The sequence below is a fragment of the Somniosus microcephalus genome, unplaced genomic scaffold, assembly GCF_052327205.1.
Source record: "Somniosus microcephalus isolate GS21.2 unplaced genomic scaffold, FLI_Smic_1.0 unresolved_chr1, whole genome shotgun sequence".
Taxonomy (NCBI): Eukaryota; Metazoa; Chordata; class Chondrichthyes; order Squaliformes; family Somniosidae; genus Somniosus; species Somniosus microcephalus.
This window is the reverse complement of record NW_028225179.1, coordinates 57,202,602-57,210,024: the sequence shown is the minus strand read 5'-3', so window position 1 is coordinate 57,210,024 and position 7,423 is coordinate 57,202,602. Positions and strand designations below refer to the sequence as shown.

Below are 7,423 nucleotides of genomic sequence, written 5' to 3'. Positions count from 1 at the left end.
ACAAACATAGGCATAGTGAGGGATGAGGCATAACTCCAATACTATTCAATTGATACCTATGCCATCAGGAAGAATGATACTATGAGAGGAGACTCCCTAACGGATGCCACAGGAAAGGCATGCTTACGATATGCTCACATCCAGCAGGAGAAGGCCCTATGGATGAGTGCGCCTATAATAAGACAGAAGAGTGTGTGTTGGACTTATCACATGTTGATCACCATCACACCCGCTTGGGATATAGAGGCGAAGGGGAGTATTGTACAGCCACTACAAAGGCTGAGTACCAATATTGTAACGTTGTATGTGCAATCACAATGCCTAACTTCTGCTTTAAGCCAAAGATCCCTGTCACAATTGGATACACCAGATTGGTGTATGTACATTCAAGGGAGGAGATAAAGCTAACTGTGCCAGATAGTCTAAAGAAAGAGTTGGTCAATTATGAAGTACTAGTAGGGACCGCAATACCCCACCTGCAAGAGGATCTGCAAGAATTGAAAGAGGATTTAAGTAAGATGGTGAAACAATACATAGTGCTGCAAAGGGACCTTGGGGAATTAGAAAGGGTCATAGAGTTAGAGCTACAGGAGGTCCCGTGGTATGAGAAGCTGTGGGATTGGGGAATGAATGTCAAAATACACCCATGGATTCGCATCATTTCCCATATATATTAGTGACAGTACAGTTAGTCATGGCTATGGGATGGGGAATAGCAGCATGCACCGCTTTTAACAAGAAACGGACCAACAAAGAGCTAAAACGAAGCGGAAGGAGCTGGAAAAAACAAGCTTGCTCTAGATATGATGGGTATGCTGGGCCTCCCGAACCAGCGCCTGATCACCACATGGGGCAGGAGGCACAGCAATGCTTATACATGTAGTTTACATTGGGCAGTGGCCAAGTACCAAAAGGGTGGATTGCAGCGGGGAATGAGTTAAACTGACATCGCTGGCAGCTTCACTGAATGGTGTAATAAAGAGAATAATCTAATAGGTCTTTGCAGTAGTAAGCTTTTTCTAAATTGCTGAACTGGCAGTTGAGATAACCTAAGCAGTAGTTGTAGAGCTGTTTACTGTGTCACTAAGAGACAATTGCAAATAGTCGGATGTGGAAACCATAAGAGGCCTAGAGGATGTTATCTCTGTTCTGGCAGGAAAGTAAAACAATGAGTTGGAAGTAAAGAGGCCTAGAGAGGCAGGAAAGGAGGACAATGAGTCAGAAGTACAATGTTGATGAGACCCCATCTGGCATAAACAGAGGTCATAGGTGCAACAACAGCTTGGGGGATAATGGACATATACTTTTCCGATAATAAAGGCAGTACTTTAATGTAACGCAGTATAGGCAACCAATCAGTGAAGATGTATATGGGCCAAGGACCAATCAGGTGGTAGGAATGAATTTTGAATGAGCTGGACATAGATGTTTTAATGTATAAAAATGTAGGGCTTGCTGTACCAATTTGGAGAAGTCTGGCTAAGACAGAGCAGATTGTCTCCCCACTTGTGTAATAAAGACAACTTGATTTTCGATCTGAAAACTTTGTGTCGAGTGTTGGTTTAAAATACTCCACAACACTTCTATAGTTATTAATGACTTAGAAAATTCCTATATCCACGTTTGCCGATGATGCAAAGGTTGGTGGTACAGTAAGTCGTGTAGACAGCAGCATATAATTACAAAGATATATTGATAGATTAAGTGAATGGGCGAAACAGTGGCTGATGGATTTCAACGCAGGTAAGTATATCATCATTCATTTTAGACCTAAAAAGTAGATCCAAGTAATAATTACATGATGCAGAGCTCGGAACAGTGGAGTTCCAAAGGGGTTTCGAGTCCATGTACACAGACCACTGAAATGTAGCAGTAAGGTACAAAAATAATCAAAAAAATAGAATATATAGGAGGGGAAGTTATCCTACAGCTATACAGAGATCTGGTTAGACCACGTCTGAAGTTCTGTGTACAACTCTGGACACCGCCCGTTAGAAAGGATAGATTGACCTTGGAGGGAGTGCAGTGCGCATTCACGAGAATGTTACCAGCGCTCCAATGGTTAAAATATGAGCAGAGATTACATAAACTGGGCTTGTACTTCCTGGAACATAGAAGGCTTGGGGATTTGATTGAAGTTTTTAAGATTTTGAAACGAATTGATCAGGTAGACAGAGAGAAACCTTTTTTCGCCATTGGTGGCGGAATCTAGGACACGGGGACATAATCGTAAAATCAGAGGCAGGCCATTCGGGAAAGAAGTTAGGAAGCATTTCTTCACGTGAAGGTTGGGAGCAGTGTGGAACTCTCTCCCACAAAATAGCAGTATATGCCAGCTCAACTAATAATGTTAATCTGAGATGGGTACGTTTTTCCTAGACATGCGTTAAAATGATCTGGAGCCAAAGCAGCTGGACGGAGTTAAGACACAGCTCAGACAGAAATTCAGTGAATGGCGAGCAGGATCAAGGAGCTGAATGGCCTCCTCCTGTTCCTATGTTTAGTACACCAATTGTAAATGAAGAAACGCTGTCTTGAAGGGTGAATTATAAATATGACACTATCTTTTGCAGAGATCATAAGCGTTTTACTTTCAGCTTCTTTGCCTGAGCATTTAACCAAGAAGTGGGATTCGAACCCACACAGACACACGTCCATTAGATTCTAAGTCCAACACCTTAACCACTCGGCCAACCTGGTGATAGGAGCCCAGCCTCGCAGTGCTTGAAAATTCGACAAATCCCTTGCTGACTAAGTTTAGTTTTCAGCGCAGAGCAAACTACACGTCAGCTTAATCTGAAAATGTGAGAGGATAAAGACATTTTCTAAATCTACAGACGGTGAACAGCTAAACTGAAAAGCACAGCAGCTGGGCAAGTAACGAATTGAGCATAACTAGACAAAAAAACCCTCGGCTTTAGCCTACAGAACATGGAAACCTCCCGTCAACACCGAACACCTTTGAAGGAAAAATGTTAAAATGCACGTCACACACTCAGGATCAGCAAGCTCTAAACTGAGCCAGCACTTTAAGGGTTATATTATAAGGTGCAGCGTAAAATGATGTGGGGGAGTGATGGAGAGAGTGACGGAGAAAAAGTAATAGTTGGAGGGATAAACAGAGACCCAATTAGAAAAGCTTACAGAAAGTGACTGAGGCTGAGTGAGACATACAGAGAGACTGACAGATGGTAAGACCGACAGAAACAGAGAGAAATAGAGCGAATCATAGAGCTAGAAAAAGAGAAACATCACATTAAAGGTGAGAAAGTCGCTGCCGGCTCAGACGGGAATTAAAGCCGTGACCTGATGTTTACCGGTGAAAACACAAGCTCACTGAGGTAGAGGATTATTGCATCATAGAACCATAGAATGACACACTTACCCCACAGCCCTGCACATTGTTCGCCATCAAGTATTTATCCAATTCCCTTCTGAAAGTCACTATTGGATCAGCGATCAGATCTGCTTCCACCAACAGTTTAGACAGTGAATTCCAGATCATAACTACCCTCTGAGTAATAAAACAATCTCATCGTCTGAGTAATAAAACAATCTCATCTCACCTCGCGTTCTTTTGCCAATTTAATTAATAATGTAAAGCTCAGGTCGATAGTTTTCTGTTAGACAAGATAGGGATTGATTAGAAGTCAAAGCAGGTGGGTGAAGTTAAGATACAGGTCAGACATGATCTCACTGAATGCCGGAACAGGCTCGAAGAGTTAAATGGCCTACTCCTGTTTCTATTTTCTGTCAATCGGCAGAGCGCCTGCTGTGAATGTAGGAATGCTGCCTGGAAATGTGATATATAAATATTAAAACTTCCTTTCCAATGGTTACAATTCTCGGACGAATTATCACATCCACCAGCAGCAGTGCTCGAAACGACACGAACTGACGTACCCTCGATCTTTAACACGAATCTTTCAACCGCCCTGCTGATTTATACAGCGACACGCAGTTGTACACAATTCAACAAATTTCTTTCACATCAACATACCAATCCATTGATAATGCCAATGATTTGAAAGTTGCTGTGGAAAAAAACAGCAACAGTTACTTTCCAGTTTCCTGGTCCTCACCATGTCCCTTTCACTATGGGCGTCCATTCCCTCTACACCTCCATCAGCCACCAGGATGGCAGGAGGGCCCTCCGCTTCTTCCTTGAACGGAGGCCAACACAGTCACCATCCACCAGCCCCTCCTCCGCCTGGCTGACCTTGTATTGAACATACATTGAACTAATACTCTTTTGAATCCAATCACGTGAACCAAATAAGCCTATCTGCTCCCATAGCTAACTTGACGAAATTTCCTCCCACCTTGATTCCTGTAAGGACTCTATTCCTTTTTCTCAGTTTCTCCATCTCCATCGCATCTCTTCTGATGATGCCACCTTCCGAAATGTTTTACTTTTCCCTCAACTGAGGAATCCCCTCCACCATGGTGGACAGGACTCTCGACTGTGCCCGTTCCATTTCCTGCACTTCTGCTCTCATCCATTCCTCTTCCTCCCAGAAGCACGAGAGGGTTCACCTTGTCCTCAACTTTTGCCCCACCAGCCTGCACATTCAACGGATCATCCTCCGCCATTTCCACCACCTCCAGCGTGATCCCATCACCAAACACATCTTCCGCTCCCGTCCCCTTTCAGCATTCGGAAGAGACTGCTCCCTCTGCGACACTCTGGTCCACTCATCTATCACCCCAACACCCCTTCCCCTTCCTACGGCACCTTCCCGTGCAAGTGCAGGAGATGCAACGCCGGTCCTTTTACCTCCTCCCTTCTCACTGTCCAGGGACCCAAACACAACTTCCAGGTGAAACAACGGCTTACTTATCTTCTTGCAATTTAGTAAACTCAAATTGCTGCAGACTTTGCTACATTGGGGAGACCACACACAGATTGTGTGACTGCTTTGCGGAACACCTCAATTCACTTTTGAAAGTTACTGTTGAATATGCTTGGATCTCCCATGTTGACATAATAATGCAAACCTAAGTGAAAGGACGCTGGGATAGTTGGACCAGTGAATCATCTTAAAGCATTCTAACATAAATCATCTTAAATCATTCTAACATTTCCCCCCTTTAGACCCAGAATTTGAGAAATCACTCTGAGCCAATTAACTTTCTTTCTGTCTTTTCCGTTGCTCTGCTTGGAGTATACAGTCGATTACTATTACATTGATGTCAGCACACCGAACATATCTGCACGGCTCCAAGGGTTCCTTTGGTCTTATTTGATTGGTTGATAATTATTCCTGAGTTCCCCCGCACTCCAGGCTTGGGAGAGCTCTCTGCTGACCCGGCTCCTTGTTTTGCCTCTTCAATTGTGTAAGGCTTTGTCGAAGCAATACGTACACAATGAGGACCAGGACCAGTAGACGGCATTGGAAAATAATTAAAAGTTGTGAAATAATTCTGAACAACGGGTGTATCGAGATGTTATTGACCTGATCCCACCGTGATTTCCTTCCCACTCCCTCTAGCTCTGTTAGCAGGTTTTCATTTTCCTGGTGTAGTTGGTGCAGGTGTTTTACTGAGATCTCGGTTCGTTCTATAATCTCTTTTAGTTTTAGTGTCGTGCGTGGGGTGAGAAGGGGCATCCAGCGGATATCCAAATCCAATCAATATTTTGTCAGTGTCTGAGAGCATATCACTGTGCACTGTGATGTTAGTAACATCATGCTTGGTCACTGGTATCAGGATCTCATGAACTATCTTGGTGACCTGGGTTGGTTCAAAGCAGAAAGAGGAGTGCGTGACAGGGCAGGTGAGGGGTCCGTATTCACAGAGGCTGCAGCCATAGTGACACAATAGCGCCCCTGTGCGACACAACTAGCATTAGTTTATCTCTTGTGCCAGCAATTTAGAGTTTCTTTATTCCAAACAAAACCCGCATAGTGTTTCATTAACTTCTCTGAGGTGATATCAACACATCCTTTGATTAAAGAACTTCCTGCCGTATCTGTCGCTGTCCTTCCTTCATTTACTTGAACCATGTACGGTGGGAAAGGTTGATATTCATAATGCAATTTCTCCTCCAATATCAGAACTGATTCTACTGACCATACTTTTATGGATCCATGGGGCGCTTTCATTGTCAGGGCAGGAATGATTCCTCCCAGACCCTTCAGTTTACCATGGCACGGGTGAGACGTAGCCCAGACTCTGCCCAAACTCCTGAGTTCACAAATGGAAAGTGTGACGTCGACCCCTTCCATTCTGCCAGCTGTTTATTTGTCACAAAGTTGGGGATTAGGTTGTTCTTGATATCATCCAATCCCTGGTGTATTGGGGGAAAGAATGAATATCCCATACATGCTACAGGCAAGTCCGTTTGAGGCGTCACTTTAGCATGAGCATCCACTTGGATGGTGCACTAATTTTGTCCTGCAATTTATGTTCATTGGACAGTCGGTCCGTCACTGAAAACAACACCTGTCTAATCTCCCTTCCCTGGTCCTTGAACATCTGGTTCTCCTTTAGCAACATTCCTTCAAGCTGCCGTTGCATCTTTTCTTCACTTTCAGCCAAGGAATCAATGGCCATCATATTGCACCTGGCAGTGCCCCCGGCTCAATATCCAATAATTGCTCCCAGCACAGCTACAATACCCAACCACTGCTCCCACCACAGCTACAATAACCAACCATTGCCCCCCGGCTCCAATACCCAACCATTGCTCCCACCACAGCTACAATAACCAACCATTGCCCCCCGGCTCCAATACCCAACCACTGCTCCCACCACAGCTACAATAACCAACCATTGCTCCCCGGCTCCAATACCCAACCATTGCTCCCACCACAGCTGCAATACCCATCCAATGCCCCGCGGATCCAATACCCAACCACTGCTCCCCCCACAGCTACAATGCCCAACCATTGCCCCCCGATTCCAATACCCAACCACTACTCCCACCACAGCTACAATAACCAACCAATGCCCGCCAGCTCCAATACCCAAACACTGCTCCCACCACAGCTACAATACCCAACCAGTGCCCCCCGGCTCCAATACCAACCACTGCTCCAACCACAGCTACAATACCCAACCATTGCCACCGGCTCCAATACCAAACCACTACTCCCACCACAGCTACAATACCCAGCCATTGCCCCACGGCTCCAATACCCAACCATTGCCCCCGGCTCCAATACCTATCCACTGCTCCCACCACAGCTACAATACACAAGCATTGCCCACTAACTCCAATACCCAGCCATTGCTCCCACCACAGCTACAATACCAACCATTAACCCCCGGCTCCAATATCCAACTACAGCTCCCACCACAGCTACAATACCCAACCAGTGCACCACCCCCCCCAGCTCCAATACCCAACCATTGCCCCCGGCTCCAATACATACACACTGCTCCCACCACAGCTACATTACCCAGCCACTGCCCCCCAGAT

At 45.2% G+C, this 7,423-nt stretch overlaps 1 non-coding gene across 1 annotated transcript; it reads right to left on the bottom strand.

The window, feature by feature from the left end:
- Positions 1-2,616: 2,616 nt before the first annotated feature.
- On the bottom strand, positions 2,617-2,700 carry trnal-uag (transfer RNA leucine (anticodon UAG)). Its single transcript has one exon. It is a non-coding gene; the product is annotated as a tRNA-Leu (tRNA).
- Between the last annotated feature and the right edge of the window lie 4,723 nt (positions 2,701-7,423).